This window comes from Bacillus rossius, chromosome 11 (genome assembly GCF_032445375.1).
Source record: "Bacillus rossius redtenbacheri isolate Brsri chromosome 11, Brsri_v3, whole genome shotgun sequence".
Taxonomy (NCBI): Eukaryota; Metazoa; Arthropoda; class Insecta; order Phasmatodea; family Bacillidae; genus Bacillus; species Bacillus rossius.
The window spans coordinates 33,827,269-33,846,435 of record NC_086338.1 but is presented as its reverse complement, the minus strand read 5'-3'; the positions used below and the strand labels follow the sequence as shown (position 1 = coordinate 33,846,435).

At 34.4% G+C, this 19,167-nt stretch overlaps 1 protein-coding gene across 2 annotated transcripts in view; it reads right to left on the bottom strand.

Moving 5' to 3' along the window:
- The window catches only part of LOC134536799 (serine/threonine-protein phosphatase 4 regulatory subunit 1-like), a 268,113-nt gene that overhangs the window by 102,489 nt on the left and 146,457 nt on the right, over positions 1 to 19,167 (bottom strand). The window contains exon 1 of one of the 2 annotated variants that reach the window (XM_063376735.1): positions 12,661 to 13,208. The exons of the other annotated variant lie outside the window; for it this stretch is intronic. The gene's annotated coding sequence lies outside the window, so the exon portion shown is untranslated. Of the gene's footprint in view, positions 1 to 12,660; positions 13,209 to 19,167 lie in introns of those variants that run through there. 2 annotated transcript variants of the gene reach the window in all.

Below are 19,167 nucleotides of genomic sequence, written 5' to 3'. Positions count from 1 at the left end.
TACTATCGTATCGTTACTCGTTACTTCTGATACCTCATAACATGCTATGTTATGTTAGAGTGACGAATCGATTCGTATTGCGTACGCGTTCAGTATAACGTCGCGGCGTCGCAACATTCGTAATTTGTAGAAAACATACTTATACATTACATACCAAACTGCATAAGGTGCATTTTTTCACTTTTCCGTATTTTGAACCAGAATTGAGTTTAAGTCATTCTAAATTTAATTTAATGGGTAAAGTGTAGAACTACAAGTGAACTGTTGATGGAATCTACTAAATTTGCAATGGATTTACTATTTTGAAAATTATAACAGTGACCTTATATCACAATAACATCGCATTTCATTATGCTATTATAATGAAAAAGCAACAAATAGGTGCCGAAAATTATTTATTAGACAATAAAATTTAAACCACATTCAAACGATAAATCCCATACTATGAAAAATGTGAGTAACGAAATGCATTCGTGTGTAATGTTTTGTTACTCGGTACTAGATGGTGCGCACCCGTTACTCAGTACCATATACATACGGTTTGCTAAAGCTCTACTGTGTTAAGAGTAACCACACTCCCACCCAGCCATCCACCCAATGATGCCTATTCTGGACAATTCACACCAAACAGTCACATGTTCTGTATGCAGGGGCTCCTCATGAAGTTTTCTGGGATTCACGTCAATCCAATATCGCATGTTCCGCTTATTCACGCAACCCAAAAGATGAAAATGAGCCTCATCGCTGAAGAACACAAGGGCATCATGAAGCATATTGTCAAGAATGACTGCATGCATATTTTAGTGGAAAAAAAAATTGGGATAATTTAAGTTTTTGCACCCCTGCCAATTTGAATGGATGAAATTGCAATTCTTTATGAATAATTCATCTCACAGAACAATCAGACACCCCAAAAGCAGCTGCATGTTTGCGAGCAGATCGCCTTGGAAATTGCAAAATTGACTGGCTAACTGCTCTAAGTTTTCAGGTGTCCCGATGGTTCTTGAAACTCCAGGATTATTTTTTTCTGCACATCAACAGTTTTACTAAAGCTGTCCACCCATAAAAGAATCAATTTTCGATCTGAATCACGACTCAAGGGTACAATATCAAAGTGATTCCAAAATGCAAGTTGTGTGGCGATGATTGAATGACCGCTTGAAAAGCATGCCTCTGAGGCAAATGCACGCTCCTCCCTCATCCACTACATAAATGTTACTTAACTAAATGACAAAAACTGTTAGGTCCCACTCTTTCAAATAACCACCACCTTACCCTTCTCTGAATAACTATTCCTTAAGGGTGCAGTTTCAAATAAGGATGTTTACCTGCCGCATTCTGTATAACAGATTATTAATGTAATGCTAACGAGTATTTTATCTTGTCATCTAGTGACTTATTCAAATATATAGTACTGAATGTAAACATTTCTTCAGTACATCACTTAAAACTATATTGATGTTCATTATACCTCAAATCTCCAATAGTGGTCACAAACATGCCCGCCCAATTAAAGTGATTTTGCTTAACCCCACTCATACATGTTTATTTAGTGACTTTTCTAGACCTTATTTGTGATATTCCATGATAAAAATACTCAGCAAATTTATTGGTGGTGGCAGTTAATGCTTAACATTTCTCTCAACATCAAAAATAAAGCAAGGCAATGATAAAGTAGGCGGTATGAGATTAATACTTTAATACTACACATAAAAATAACATAAATTAAAAACATGATTTGTAATCCATTAAAAAACACATAATATGAAATGTACCTTAAAAATGCCAGTCTTATCACCTAGGCATATATGCATACATGGAGTTGTCAGAAAGACACAGCAGCGGCAACTTACGAATTAAAATTTCTTAATTCTGATTTTGTGATTTGGTAGTAGTTTATTAGACCTATCTCGGAAATGTTTCAACGTGTATTTTATGTATACACACACATACATTTACAGTAGAACCTCGCATATCCGACCTTCCCACAACCGACTCCTCCCAATATCCGACCTAGTGTCCGACTGTCGGTGATTCACACGCGCTTCCGGTTGGTGAGCCTGTTAGGCTTGAAGGAGTGACTCATCTACGATATGCTTTGTTTTCATATCAAAAACTGTCAGTTCAGCCGTGAATCTTGATGTGTAATGTGCTCTGACTATAATCTTGTACAGTTCTGTGTTTGTTAACGTCAATACTGTTTGTGTTTTCTCCCATTATTTATTCACGACTACAGAATTTAAAGTGTGCAATATGTAGTGCTTTACGTGTGTGACAATGGCAACTCAAAAACGTAAACGTGTTTGTGTTTCTCTGCAACAAAAACTTGAGATTTAACAACGATTGGACCATGGAGAGTCTGTTATTAAATTAGCTTCTGAGTTGGGTGTAGGGGTGACTAGGATAAAAGATTGGAAGAAAACCTGTAAAGATCTGGAAACGTACTCAACAACAGTTGTGACAGAAGATGCCTTAAAAAGTAGAAAAATGTTGAAAAAACCAAAACTTGAACTTGTCGATGAAGCATTATGGGTTTGGTTTTGTCAGGAAAGGCGCAAGGGAATACCATTGTCAGGCCCCATCGTAAAGGAAAAAGCCATAAAATTGCATGAAAAGCTGGGAGGTGATCTAGAAAAATTTAGCGCTAGCGAAGGGTGGCTACATAAATGGAAGTTGCGTCATGGCATACGACATCTTATTATTGCGAGGGAAAAACTTTCAGCTGATGATAATGCTGCTACAGATTTGTAGCAACATTTGAGAAGTTGGTCACAGAACAGAAACTTGTACCCGAACAAGTGTACAATGTAGATGAAACAGGCCTAAATTACAAAATGCTTCCAAAAACCACTCTAGCTGCTAAAAATGAACCTGTGTTAGGAACAAAGCAGACTAAAGACAGGCTCACAATTGCAACTTGTAGCAATGCCACGGGAAGCCATAAAATGCCGCTGTTCGTCATAGGAAAATCTAAGAAACCAAGAGCATTCACAAATCTAAACATGGCAACACTTCCAGTTTTCTATCGGAATCAATCATCTGCTTGGATGGATGGCGATTTATTTAAGGAGTGGAAAACTTACCTGCTCGTGCTATTTTGCTGTTAGGTAACGCTCCTAGTCACCCCTCTGAATGTGAATTAAATAAAGGAAACATCAAGGCTTTATTTTTACCGCCCCATGTTACACCTTTAATACAACCTATGGATCAGGGCGTCATCGAGTTGTTAAAGAGAAGATACAGAAGAAAATGTCGGCTCTCTGCTGGACAAAACAGAAGGAGGTAACCTTTTTGAGGCGATGAAAAGTTTCAACATAAAAGACGCAATCTACACCGTTGCTGCAGCCTGGGACGAAATTAATCAAACTACCCTTCAGAAGGCTTGGAAAAAGATTTGGCCATCATTGAAACAAGAAGAACCTGAGACAGAAGCACAAGTTGAGACAGACAACACAGAAGTATTACAAAATTTAAAAGTGTTTCAGCATGATCTCCAGATGAATGATGTAGAAGAGTGGTTTGTTGAAGCTGATGTTTCGGAAGACACCAATGAAGAACTAAATGACGACGAAATTATCACTGTTGTGCAGAACAAAGCCATGGAAGAAGATATTGACTCGGATGAAGACGAAACCACCGGTGACAACGTAGTGAGTCATTCTGCTGCTAAGGACGCCTTCGAAGTTGCGCTGAAATACATTGAGCAACATCCAAATGCAAACCCAATGGACGTATTGTGGGCGAAAAAGTGGAGGGACACTTCTGCAAAGTCAAGATTGACAAAATTCAAACAAAAGTCCATTACTGAATTCTTTAACCCCTTCCCTTACAAATAAAATCAACAGTGCTTATCCAAAAACATCAATTTTTTTTATTGCATATTAAAAAATAACTATATTTGCTTATGACATTGCACATAAGTTTGATACATTTATTTATTAATTTCATATAAATATTGAATTTTTTATTTTCCAATAGTTATTATCCCGAGTTAACTCGTGTCATAAATTTCCACGCACAAAATTGTATACATCACTAATTCTTTGTAGACTTATTCACTTCAAACACTAAGGAATAAAACACATTATACCATGTGGTTCATTCTACCTTGTGTGAGGTATGATACACACGAAAACACGGCACTACACACAGAGGAACATTGCAGTCTGCACAGAAGTAACGGCTTTCTCTGCGGATTTTCTTGCCATTTGAGTCACGTACTCTGCTGCACATAGCGCATTGCCTTGTTGGGTTGGCTTTCTTCTCAGTAGCTGGTATCAGATCAGGAAAATGCCTTCCTGTCAGTCGAAGAGGATGTGCTGTGGTACCTGGACGTCCCTGAGATGGAGATGTAACAAACGGGCGATATTTTTCAAATATATCCTGGACAATTGTCATTCTGTACTGTAGCTGAGATTTTTTGCCACCTTGTTTGCAGTACATAACGTAGGAATTCCACAATGCTAATTCCATTAGGTGGAAAAAAATCTTCTTATAATATTTCTTTCCACGTTTCCTAGGAAGTGGATAAGTGGACATATGTTGATCAACTAAATCAACTCCTCCCATTGTGTTGTTGTAGTCAACTACCACCTTTGGTTTTGTTACAGTTTTAGAGGCAGTTTTCACTTTGACCGTATCTGCATTGTGGATGGTGCTGAGAAGAACGACATCCTTTTTGTCTTTCCATCGAAGAGCCATCACTTTTCCTCTCTGAAAAGCTGTAATTTCACCCCTTTTCAGTTTTTTTGTTTTAAGTTGGGCTGGCATTTCTTTTCTGTTCATTTTTACTGTGCCATAAGTGTCAGTGTTGCGAGAAATCAGAATATCTGCAAGTTGTGGTGATGTATAAAAATTGTCTGTCGTGAGACAATATCCCTTGTCTAAAAAGGGCTTCATGAGAGTCATCACAACTTGAGATGACATCGGAAGTTCTTTGAACTCTTCATTCAGTGAAGTACCTTTCCCTGTGTATATGATGGTAGAGACCACGTAGCCACTTTTCGACTCGCATAACATGAAAGTTTTTATTCCAAATCTGGCACGCTTTTTTGGAATATACTGAACCCATTCTAGTCTCCCCTTGTACAACAGCAAACTTTCATCAATTGTAAGGTCTCTTTCGGGTGTGTAGAGACCAAAAAATTTCTTCTCTAGGTTCTGATACACTTCCCAAATTTTATTTAATTTTGGTTTGGGGTGAGTTTCAGCATTGTAAGATTCGTTGTTAGAAAAATGTAGATATTGTTTCAGTTCAACAAAACGACGGTAGGACAGTATTTTTGAAAAAACTGGCACGGAAACCAAAGGATTTTTCGACCAATAGAGCTGTTGTTCAGGCAACCTCACAATGCTCTGTAATATTATCACAGCCAAAAAAACAATAATTTCTTCTTTTGTAGTGGGACGAAACTGTTTTGATGAACCTGGTTGTTTGGCTTGAGTTTGCTCTGCAAATCGGTTTGTTTCAGAAACAATGATTTCGAGTAAATTGTCATTGAAAAACAACTTGAAATACTCCAACAAATCATCGCTTTCATCTCCTGGTAGCTGGAAATTCATTGTTGGAATACCTTTGAACGGATATCTTGGTGGTGGTGGAGGACGAGGCTGTTGTGTTTTGTCTATCTCGCACCACTGTCGCAAAGCCGACCAGTCAACAGAACTGTCGGAGTCTGAACTGCACTCACCTTCTGAACAAGATGATTCGCTACCAGATTCTTCAACATCGCCATCGATACTTACTATTTCACTATCACTGCAATTACTATCATCACTATCCATTTTAGGATGTAAGAACTGTCAAAACTTCAGTTTATTTACATTGAGTTATAAAAAAAATAAACTGTCAGTAAAAACATATATTCTAGTCACTTATAACAAACAAATAATAAAAGAAACACATAATTATGATGATTTCAATTTTTACAATCATGGGTATTCACTTGCAATATGTAAACTGAGCACAAAACCAAATACAATTTGTCGAAAACGCACGCAATCGAAACGGCGCAGAAGGCAACACGCAGTACATGAAAGAATAGCAGATAATACAAGCGGCACAACCTAGTGACTGCTTGCGGAAGCAAAACAAGCCAGCTTCGCTGGATCGGTAGGCAGTAAAATTTTAGTGGAGCATTGAGTACCATTTATACAGTAAATATACGGGTTTATTCGGGTTAGTAAATTTTCAACCCGAAAACCACATAAAGACAGAGTTAACTCGGGATAATATATTTTTATTACGATTAATAGCCCGAGTTAACTCGGGATAATCAGGGAACGGGTTAAATAAGGTATGCTTAGATTTTTTTGATCTCATTTAATTTAAAATAAGTAAATGTTTGAAATATATACAGCAACATTTTTATAAGTACATACTTTACAATAAAGTTGTATTACAGTACGATATAGCTGTTTTTCTATCTGAGAAAGTCGTTTTTTTTGCTCCTCCCGATATCCGACCTTTTGACCGTTCCGACCATGGCCTGGTCCCGTCATGGTCGGATATGCGAGGTTCTACTGTATTTATATCCACTAACAGTTTCCAAAATATGAAATAAAAATTTTTATAAACCCAGTATCACAGGAATATTAAATTATAAACATATAACTTTATCAAAACATGTAGTTTAAATTTTAAAATAAATAAATTTAAAGTATTAGTGATTAAAACCAATATGATGATTACAACATTTATTATCAACTACAATATTTAAAATCTCTAAATATGATCCCATTTTTAAATAACAACAGGGTCACATGAATTTTTGTCAGCAAATTTGCTAATTCGAACAACACTTTCTCACACCATGAACAGGAGTCATATGGGTACTAGGTTATCTTCAATCATATTTCATACCTTATTTTTTAACAGCTAAGACATGTGAAGACAGTAAAACATTTGCACGATCACAGCTAATAAATCAAAACATCTTTGTTTATTTAAACTTTACGGTACTACTAGATACCTAAATATTTAGAGCATTTTCCTGGAGAAACACATATTTATTTCATCCAAGGCAATGAATCATTTGGAAAATAATTTTTTTTTAATTATTTCAAAATGTAAAACAATTAGTAATAATTCAAACACTTAAGTTTCTGAAAACGTGTTCAGCGACTTAATATTTTTGCTATATTTGATAACTAAACAATTACTTTTCCAACCACCAATGACAAACTTAACTCAATTTTCTGTACTTATAAAATCCACAATTATAAACAATACTAAACAAAAGGACTGTAACATGTGTTCTCATCCAACCCGTAATGCTTACGACAGCTACATACGAGGTTAGTTTCGTCGGCTCCCTGAAAGATGCCACTAGCTGCACTTACCAGTGCAAGGGCAACTCAGCTCACATGTGGGTTACGCAACCCGCAAAGATTGAGCGAGGTAAAATAATAAGGTTCTCGTTCGTTCTGGTTCATAATGATACATTGCCCTTGGAGAGGTAGATAAACCCTAGTTTTTGCTGATGAGCGAGACCAGCACAGGTGCTTCAAGACACCTCACTGCCACTACAAGACCCAGCCCCAAGCTCTGCCCGCCTGCCACACCGACCAAAGGACGTCATCACTGGGGTAAACCCCATCTCTAGGAACCACAACAAAGATGGTTGCACGACATCACCAGTACCGAGGGTCCTGGATTCAAGCCCTAAGTTGATGAGTCAATGCTCACTCTGTATTAGAAACAAGTACATATGACACCAAGCTAGTATCAGGTAGCAGCAGGGGCATGGCAGGAGGATATAAGTGGATGGTTGCAGTCCCCCGACAGGAATGGGAACACTCACTCAGTGAGCGCTTGTAGTCGGAACGATCAGTGTCCAGAAGAAGAGTTAACTACCAGATGAGAATGAACACCTGATGACTTACATGACTGGTTTGAGTCCCCGGATGAGCGAACAACACTGGGCTCAATTATCACTCGCAACCCAACATGACAATTTTATGCACTTTTCGATTTTATAAACTCTTTTTTATTATTATTTTTTTATTTACCACATTTTATCGGTCTTCCTGGACCTACCCAAAATTTTCTTAGAATCAAGTCTGAATTGAAAAACCAACCTTTGCAGGATAACCAAAATAATAGTTGCCGCCTAAAAAAATGTTTCAACGAGGTGGTTAACTTTACACTCACCTTCTAGTTTTATATATAAAATTAAAAACTCAATAAGTTACTGTAAACTTCTTAACCTAGAGCCAAAGCTACCTATGATTCACTTATAAATTTGGAAGATTGCAGCTTCTTAAAAAAAAAAGTTGTTTAACAAAGGTAAGAAATCTTTTCAGTTACTACATTGAACACTTAATTGCAAATATCTTTTAACATTTTTTTAAAAGTTTTTTAAACGGAAATTAAGTTTACTTCCACCCGATTGATTGGGCTATCAAGCTATTTCCGCCATGTGTCTAAAGATTTAATGCTTTATATTCTCAACACTATCTGCGAATGCACAAATAAAAGCAGAAACACATACATGAGTTTGAGATTTAAAATTTTTAGGTATTCATATGTCACATCTATACAGTACTAATTTTATTTATTGCCAGGGTTGGATAAAAAAAAACATTTATAAGTTCCCTAAAACCATTTATGATAATTTCATAATAAAACATTAAGATATTGCAAGAATTTATTTACCTGATGACATTGTTTTGGACAGCACTTATGTTATCACTTGATTTGTGCCGTGTTGACAGCTTCATGTGATGTTTCAGAGATTGATATATCAATATTACCAAGTGTATGAAAAGATACTTAATTTGTTGTGTATTGATACGTTCTTTTAGCTTGAAATTAAATGAAAGGTTTGTTTAGATTAGGTATACTAAATTTAAAATCGTAAAAAGTATTAACTCTTACCATTATTCATTTTTAGTGTTGCAAAATATCTACTGACGTGATAGGTAGTTAGTAAAGTCAGTTTGTGGTTGCTAAAAGCTTAAAATTCCAAAATTCTGACTTTTCCATGTTATCCAGACCTGAAGCAACAAATTTCCCTGATCTTCAAAACACAAATATAATTCCACGGACCATTTGGTGCTGATTTTTTCTGAAGGAAAAGGAAGTTGTATATGCCATTAAAATGTGATATTTATTTTAAAATACACACCTACCAAAACAAAATAACAGTTACATTACAAAACATCTTTCTCAGAAGAAAACACTAGCAATGTACTCCAACTGCACCTATTATATGATTTTACTTGGTAGAACTCACCTTATTGTAAAGAAACTCACCCTATTCTGTATAAAAAAAAATCCAAAAAATTTGTTTCCTACATATTTTCCACTCAGTCTAAAAGGGTGTTGTGATACTCAAGTAGTTAGTTTACTGCTTCAACGAGTGGTTAGGTTCAGTCAGTTGTGATAGGTTAGGTCAGCTATATTTAAAATAGTGACGATGGTTGGTTAAGTAAGCTAAATTAAAAATACTGTTGAATAGTTTAATGGCTGGTTATGAATTAACCACTATAATGTAGCTATCATAACCTAGCCAACTGCAAAATCACGTAAAAGTGGAAAATCAATAGAACTGAAGGAAATATTTCTTAAAGGCATAACAAGTATTATAAACTTGTAATGTAATTCAAATTAGAAACAATATTTAGCTACAATAATTCTGTATACTATATACCCGAGGTTGCCAGTTTCATCAGTAAATTTTACCCGATTTCGAAAACTTTTACGGGTCACTCGCTTTATGGAGACACCCTTGCAGATTGTGTTGTTTTGCATTTGTTTTAGTTTTGGATTTATAAATGAATCCAGATGCCTTTTTTTTCCACAAGCATTAATACACTTGTATGTTGTTTTTTTTTCAGGTTTGTGTGTTTAACCTCAAACATGTGTATGGGTGTTATCAATGTCAGACATGGTGCTTGTTAGGTCGGGTAGTAATGAGTAAATGGAAGAAAAAATTATGTTTTGGACAACAAAAGATTTGTTTGTTTAAAAATTCATATAGCCTCTCATGTGTAGGTATATGTAAAAATACATGTAAACGGTGGTAGTTATTTGAGAGGCGATAAGTCATATGTTGAAGTAAATCGAGAATAGTAGAGACTGAATAATGTTACAAAGCAGGGGCTACAGAATATGTGTGGTAATGAGTGTAGTACTCACGGGAGAAATATAAGTTCAGGTTTTTTTATGTTGTATTAATTTAATGTAAGGATGCAGTGATAGAATGTGTGGCTGTGATTGCATTAACAATGAGGGAATTGACAATTCATGTTTCACAATATTGAATGTATTTAATGGTGGAATGGCTATCCGTCTTGGCATAAACTAGGTAATATATACAATATTGGAGTCACCATCAGTACATGATAGCTTACAACTATTGGTTGGAAAGAAAGTACAGTCAATATGTCATCATAGAAGTTGAACAATGATAAATTGAAATGGAGTTACAAAGGAAAATTTAATATGTAATACAGGTACTAGTGAAAGAATATAACACTGTCAAAATAAATATTAATGATTGTGAATTTTGAAGCGATAGTAACTGTTGTTCAAAAAGAAATGAACTAATAAGTAAAAGGAATAACATTATAAAGTAAATAAATAAGTACACAAGTATTTAATACGTAGTAAAAAATGTATTGAATATGTGGTAATGAATGTAGCAGTCACAAGGGTAGAGCAAGGAGTGTTTATATATTAAATTAAAAATAATCTCAGCGATAGAAAATGTGGTTGCGACTAGTAGTGCCCAGGACAGAGCCGGTTGTTTTGTGATACATATAGATTAAATGGAGGAATAGCAAAAATTTTATTGGCGATTTAATACAGTCAAGAGAAATATTATAAGTATACAATTATTGCCAAAAAGCCAAGAAAGGTGTTCTTATAGCTTTTAAATGTTTGCAAATTTAGTTGTATTTTATGATCATTTAATTTGCTGTGTTAGGTGAGAGTTATGTTAGTTTCATTTACTGTTAGGTAAAAATATTTTCTTTGGATAGGTGAATCATAACATTTGGTAATGTAGAAAGGCTTGTTTTACTACAGATTAGTTTTGCAATTGTTGAAGTGATAGTGAGTGTAAATCTGCTGATAAAGTGAAGGTTTTGATAAAGGTACGTCAGATGATCAAATACTTGAGAAGTTTTATCATAGTAACAATAAATAAAATATACAAATGTGGTATAACAAAAAAATACTAAAACAGAGGACTTTAGTAAAGAATAATATCCCGTAAATAACTTATGTACTACAAAATGTTGGGCTATAGTATACTTAATGATAGCCGGGATGTTAAAATCAATTCAAGAATAATTAATTACCAAAATGTGATATCACAAAATATACTCAAACATTCAAGATTATAGTACACAATAATATACAGTTGGAAATATATCTTCTGTATCATGTTCTATAGGTACTTGAATAGGTAGGACTGTAGAAAATAATACAATACCCAAAAGTTAATTCAAAAAACTTATATTGTGCAAAACAACCATGTCAATGCTCCCTGCCCAAAACCCTCGTATCCCCTAAGAATATATGGGGGGTAATGTCAGTGCTGCCATATTGGTGACGACAATATTGGGTTGGTATCTGAATCTCAACTACTCCCAAAAAAATGAATTATTATTATTCCTATGGAAACCAGGAAAGGAATGTGATTATTATTATTATTATGGTATGTGAAAGTTTATTTGGTACGAGGGGTGTTATGTGTGTAATTTTTGATATAAGATTAAACATGCGTTTTCTCACGTTAGGTGAATTACCAACAAAGCACAAGGTTTAGTGAGGTTAGTTCTGTTCATTTGAATTATATATAAGTTTACATTGCAACATAAGAGATATTGATGAAACCATCAAAAAGGAGATGCTGAAGTAATTACAGCATGTACATTCTTACTCCGCCGGGTTTAATGAAAAGAGGAAGTTAAAGAGCACAGAATAAAGGTATTTTTGGAATTTTAATTTTTTTTTTAACAAATATTGCCCAAATATGAAAATTAAAAAATTCGATATCTCCTAAAGTATTTGGAATTTCTTGTCTCCGCAGGCGGTTATGAAAAGAGGACGTAAAAGAGCATATAATGAAAGTTATTTTATATTTGTACGATTTTTTTTGGCGCTAATCCGTACACTACATATTTACCGGTTATTGTCCAATGACTTAAAAGTTAAGATTAACTAAATCATTATATAGGTAGTTATTTAGTACAAGTAACCGTTATTGTTATAAAAATAAACTATATAACAGAAGACGAGGTAATGGAATGGAAGTTTAACTTTTCCATTATAAATTTTCTTTTAAATTTCATAAAGAAATCCGCGCAAAATATAACCTAAGGTAATATTTCCCTAAATATTGAAACGTTTATGCCGGGAGAAGTGAGAAAATTTTCTAAAATCACTAAGACACATTGCACATTATAGGTATTACCTTCAGCAATAATGAACTTATGTTTAAGAATTTCTACTTCACAGCACATTCCTGAAAAATTTTGGCGGCATCGTTTCTTTCTCCATGAATGCATATATACAAATGTAAAACCATGTTATTCTGTGTCAATCTTTTCATGGCGTAAAATGGTCAAAACAAAAATCAGTTTTATCTTTGAACACACCGTCACTAAATTATACAGCAAGCCTAGTAAGTTCACTTTGCCGAATCTTACCTGAAACACGCTTGACGCCCACATGACGCCAAAGAATTTTTCCCGCTCTACGTGAAACCATCGCATTATGTGAAACGTTCGATACACGGCGATCTGTGGACATCTTCACAACTATTTACCAACGTGCTCGCACCGCACGATCCCAGCGACAAGCATCCACTGGTGTTAGCACTCCACTAGACGCACGAGGACGCCATGTTTGTTAGCCGTCGGGGAGTACCGCGCTCAAGCTGCACAATGAACCCGCTATACGGCTTGCCCTCGCCTCAGCACAGCAGAATGGTAGGGTGGGGCTACTACTACACGGATACACGTTCACACGCCGGCATCAAACCGCCGCGCATTAGTTTACCTCCTCCAACACCGCGCCACGGCACCACACACAAAGTAACCACTGTTCTCAGACGCGCTTTCACTCCACCAACGTGCCCGATTTGTTAAATAACGAGAGTATGCTTCACAGTCACAGTTTTCATTCTCTCCACATCGATCGACTTTAGTGTGTGCGCAGTACCATCTACACCCCTCTCCCCCTCGGCAGGCCAAGCTTCCGACTAATCGGCAATCGCGCACTCTCCTCTCTTTCTAGCCCTCCCTCCACTGTCGGAAGGGATATTACGTAACACGAGCGGGAAGAAATGAGCGGGCTCCAATAATGGCGGGAACGCAGGCTATTCGTCGAGCGGAATAACAAATACCACATCACCATGCGTAGTTGTTTTGACGCTGCCGTCAACAAAAAAAAAAACATAGAAATTTAAATTGTTCAAATACAACTTGTAAATTAAACAACCACATTTGGATCGTTAAGTTGGTACTAGTGAAGGCACAGCATGGTGACCAACATACGCAGCTAGGCTCGCAAGGCAATTGTTCACTTCCAAGAACACATATATACATATATATATATATACATACACATTAATTTTATAAGTGCATTAGATTTAGAGTTCGAATAGAGTTTAAGTAACACATTTGCAGGACCTATAACAACATGAAGGGCGACATTCAAATAACTATGACCATTAAACATAGTTTATAATTAACAAGAAGCAAAAAAAATAACTAATATAAGTACCTATTTTGGGACAGTGAAAGCCTTTTTAAAATTATAAATCAGACATGTTTAAGATAAACAATAATTATTAAAATAAACTTACACATATAATTTTTATCCTGCAGATTTATGATTTTAGTTTGAAAGCTTTATATCTTGCAACAAACGAATTTCATTAAAAGATCCTACTATCTTGATGTGTTATATGCATTTGTGCGCTTTGCTTAACTTGGTCGTTTTAAACGCCTAGTTAAACCATATAAACACTGGGTCTTTTCCTATTTTCATGCATTACGAATAAGATTTCATATTTTAATAAGTATTATGGTCATAAACATTTTAACTATTTAATCTTATTTTGTATTTTATGTGCCAGTTTCAGGGAGAAAAAAAAAGAAACGTTTCTTGCGGAGGAAAGATGTTTTTTTTTTCTAGAAACAGTTAAAAACGCCACAGAAAATAATAGAAGCTGAATTCATAAAGGAAAAAAAAACAGATGAAATACTTTCAGAAACACATCACATATCATTGTCTACGATGTGCGTTACCCAAGAACTTTATAACACCTCGCTTCCTCAATCATATAATGTAGCCTAAACTTAAGTTTCATAAACGTCATTATTATTTCAACGTACGATTTATTAGGTATAAAACGTGAAAAATAAATTAACATTCATTGCGAGTTTTGAAATAACTGATAAAAAAAAGCAGCAAGAGTGCACTGGAGTAATGTGATTCTCGTTTTCGATATTAAAGTAAAGTGACTTTTTTTTTTTTAAGGTGAAATTCGTGTTTGCATCATAGTTTTTATTTTACATGAAGGTAATACACGTTATTGAGAGGCCTGGATCACATATAAGTTTTAAAATGTGTCACCTCATTGAATGGAAAATGTGGCATTTGGCTGTAAAACCCGTGTTAATAACGAGTAACTATTTTTTTTTTTTCAAACTTTTAGTTTTAGATTTTTGTCCAAAATGTTGGAGCCCAACAAACAGTAACAAACTACATATCGTTTGATTTTTTAAGGAACCATGTTAAAAACATATTCATGTTTCTGTTTTACATGGCCATGTTGGGTTCTAATACGGGGTATCAGTTATATTTCATAGTGGCTGTGCATAAGAACGATCTAAAACGCAACCGAAATCAAACCTAACAACCACTGGAATGACAGCTAGTTATATACAAAACAATATACAAGTCGAGACAATGAACAATTTTGCAACTGCAAATTAAAACATCTTTTAAATCAATTGTTTTACTTAAATACAAATAAATGTTGGCCACGTTGTGCCGATGTAAGAAACCCCCAAAAACAATTGCGCAAAACATTTTGGAATGTATGATAATGGCTTCAAAACAATTTTTCAAGTCACTAAATAATTTCCGAGCAAATTATTGGGTCGTAGATTTTTCATAAAATTTAAAGTTGCGCAATCAATAATTTAAAACCTATTGTTAATTCAGGCACTGTCGTGGCAATCCTTCAAAACTACAAATTAAAACACCTTTGAAATCAATATTTTTATTTAAATAAATATAAATGTTTGCCACGCTGTCCCGTGTACGAAACCCCCACAGCAATTACGTAAAACATTTTTGGTTAGTTTTTAAAACGAAATTCAAATTTTAAATTGCTGAGATACCCTAACGATTATGATAGTTTTAATTCGTTTGGAGTATCCTATCAATTTAACTATATCCACGTGTTATCTAAAGTATTCAAAATAAATGCATGTGCGTAAGAGAACGAACCGTTGCAATAATGTGTAAAATTGTTAACTACAATTAATTGCCAAAGCTAACCAATAACTTGGTGATAAGGTAAAAACCGAAAATACCACAGATAGTACTTAATTATACAAAGTTCGATATGAAATACACCCATTTCAATTATCAAGTTTTGAATTGAATGAAACTTTTTTTCCCCGGATTTAAAAGTAGATATAAATTTAAAAAATCTTTTTCGGCACAGCCTACATGCATAGGTAGATTTCAATGAAACTATTTTTCTTCTGGAAATGTTTTGGAAACTTTAAAAATTCCTGGAACATTTTAATAACTTAATGTACATAACGACCTATATGTTCGCCAATATTCAAAAAAAGATCGATTTAACATTTTCTCATATTCCATTAAGCATTGAATGTCTTGACGAATTTCATATTATGCCTAATAAGGTAGTTATAAAATTATTGTTATCATCCAAACACTATTTATCATCCCTTGCACTAACACATGGTCGTATAAACATTTTTAGGACAAAGTTTTAAGGTAGGTAATATTAACATTGTTATTTAAAAATTCTAAAGAAATTGTTACTAAGGAAGTAATTTTTTTTTATTTCAACGATCGTTTCATTCAAAATCGTATGAGCCAAAAGAATCATATAAAGTTTAGAAGTTTTACAATAAATTATAATGGATTTGATAGTATATCTATTTAAAAAACGTAATGACTTCTTTTGTCCTTCTACCCTTGAAATTTCCGCCCATTGCAGCATTGTTTTATGAAATTTACTTCAGATAAAAGTTTACAAAAATATTAAAAATAATAAACAAAGATAAACATTAATTCGTTAGAGTACATGGTAGTAAAGTTTTATTTTCTTATTTCAAGCCCAAGTTTATTTCAAACCTTGAGGATGTTTCAGACAAAAGATTGCGATAAAAATTATAATATTTACATACAATTGGAACGGATTTTATAATGTACCCACTAAGGGAGTTTAATTCTAACCCCTCATGTTTTCAACCCCTTGCAGCAATGGTTCGTCTAATCAAAAATTGATTCAGTCAAAAGTTTTAGATAAAAATTATAACAGTTACAAAACAATTTGAATTAATTTGATGGTGCGCTTACGAAGGGAGATATGATTTCTTTGTCATTCAATCCCTGCTTATTCCACCCCTTGTAGTAATGGTAAGTCGTATAAAAAGTTATTTACGACGAATGTTATAAATAATAATTTTAGGTTTTACAATAAAACCGAACGGATTTAACAGTGTACATGGTACGTAAATTGTTGTTTTTTTTTAATTCTACGACTTCATTTTTTCAACCCCTTGCAGCAAAGGTTCGTCTAATCAAAAAAATGTTTCAGACAAAAGTTTTAGATTTGTACGAATTCTATGTTGTGCCTACGACCCTTGTTTTTTCCACCCCTTGCAGTTATGGTTAGTTGTATCAAAAACGTTTTCAAACAAAATATTTTGGTATTACTCCTACGAGTTATAGTACGTTCAGAAGGATGTGATATTTTCCAAATTATAGAAGCTGCATCGATTTTTCGGTTTTCCAAATAAAACCTCCACTTCAACCCCTTTGGTCGGATATTGCCCATCAACTAACTGGACCGAGATTTTCTACAAATAGATTTTATGTATCAGTCTGGAAGTGATTTGTGAAAAAATTGCGACAGTTATCCTGTCCCCAAAATTATGATATGTAAACTTTTAGAGTTGACGATGGTCATGGGGTCTATGCACCAACAAACAAAAAATTATATAAAAATTTTCCTGAATTCGCATCATGGTAACGGCAACAATAGGTAGTATTTCTTTGAAATCTGCCTAAAATATACATTGCGTCGAACCCTATTGGTGATTTACCACAATGAGTTGCCGAATGTAACTGGGGTAAGCAGATAACTTGATTCTAGAACGAAGAAATACTTTTTTTCCCCTTGTGATGAGAAATCGCGACGTAAGACGAAGTACCACCTAGATTTAGTCAAGTACATGTGCTTCAGCAAGGAATAAGCAAAAAGGAAGATCATGGTTATGAATCTATGGAACATAAATGCCACAGGTAAAACTTCCCCTCAATACGATGGTTTGTTTTAAATATTACTTTATAAGCTGACTTTTCTTACATCATATGCATAATTATTGTACACTTGTTGCAATGAATATATTCAATAAATATATACATTTACACAGTTCCAGATTTTATACTCTCCCATTATCATAGGTGCTTTATTTTATCTATGCTGATACCATTTCCTTATTAATTAAACCAATGCCTATACACGTACGTTGGAAAAGTAGCGCGAAAACTCTTATTATTGAATTTACAATTCTTGTTTGATTGTGAGTTACTCGTTTTAATTGGAGTTAAGTCCGTCTGTCTTGAAGTTTCATAATGTGTGACATAATACTGACATTTACAATCACTATATTTATATTAGTTTTATATTTGCACTGAATTGCCTGAACTTGCACTTTTGCGCTAATGACACTGGCTACTTTAAGTTGCACTTTTTCACTAACGGTACTACTTCACTGTCATACTTAATCGTTGCAATTCATGGAAACAGGTGGGTGTATGGATGTACCATGTGGGAGTGTTGGCCTTAGGGTGGGTGCTAGAAACATGTGGCACAGTGGTATAATATTAAGCTTGCATTCGTAAAGACTACTGAGTTTTAATCTTCGTTCAAAGTTTCCTGAAATCACTCTAATATTATTTATTACATTTCACCCATTGACTAACAATTATAAAGACAAGACTCTTGTATTCTGAGCAACACTGATCTACAATTATTGTCAATAGAACTGTCAGAATCGGAGACCCAGTTCACAAAGGTGTACACATTTGTAACTAACAAGTTCAATTTTACAAGTATGTAAAAATATAGAGTTGCAAGTATTTCACAGAAGCACTCCTGTAAACTTATGACAAGTGAATTTCACAAATTTACAGGTGATTTTCTTGAAGGCTACATAACAACCATGCTTGTATAATAATTGTAGTTTACAAACTTATAGCTGACAGTTGTTGCTTACTAATTTTCTAACTAGTACCTCAAAAGGTAGTAAGATTACAATTACAAGATATTTTGTGATCTAGTTCTTCCTCTTCTCAGTTAAAATTAAAAATACAGTTTAATTTAAATACATTTATGCAGCACCCAAATACTTAGCAGTAATTCATTTAAATGAGGTTATGTTGCCAAGTCATGTTAATTACCACTGTACCACTACTAAACTTGTCCTACACAACCAAAACTTCAACTTGTTAGTGACAATTTTCGACAATATACGTGAAATGCCTGTTTGTAAAAAAGTGTGCCTTGTGACGTGAACCTTTGTGAAACTTGCCCTAGGTGAAGTTAACAATGCCATGTCGTTTCTGCAGAAATGGTACTCTAACAGATACAGGTCTTTGTTAAAATTATTCCGTGTAATGTTCTATTTTCACGCAGTGCATACTTTACAGTAGTCGAGAACTGCAATGACACTTAAGACATACAAAAGTGGTACAATATTCCACAATGGTACCTACAAGTCTTGTAAGTAACAATAGTAAGTAAAAAGCACTTGTAATCAAAAGTTGTTACAAACAAGCATTGCACACATAATGTCTAAAATTGCCGCTAGCCAGTAAGTTTTGGGTGAGTGTGGGGCAAGTGTAGTAGTTGGTATACTTGTAAATACTAAAATTTT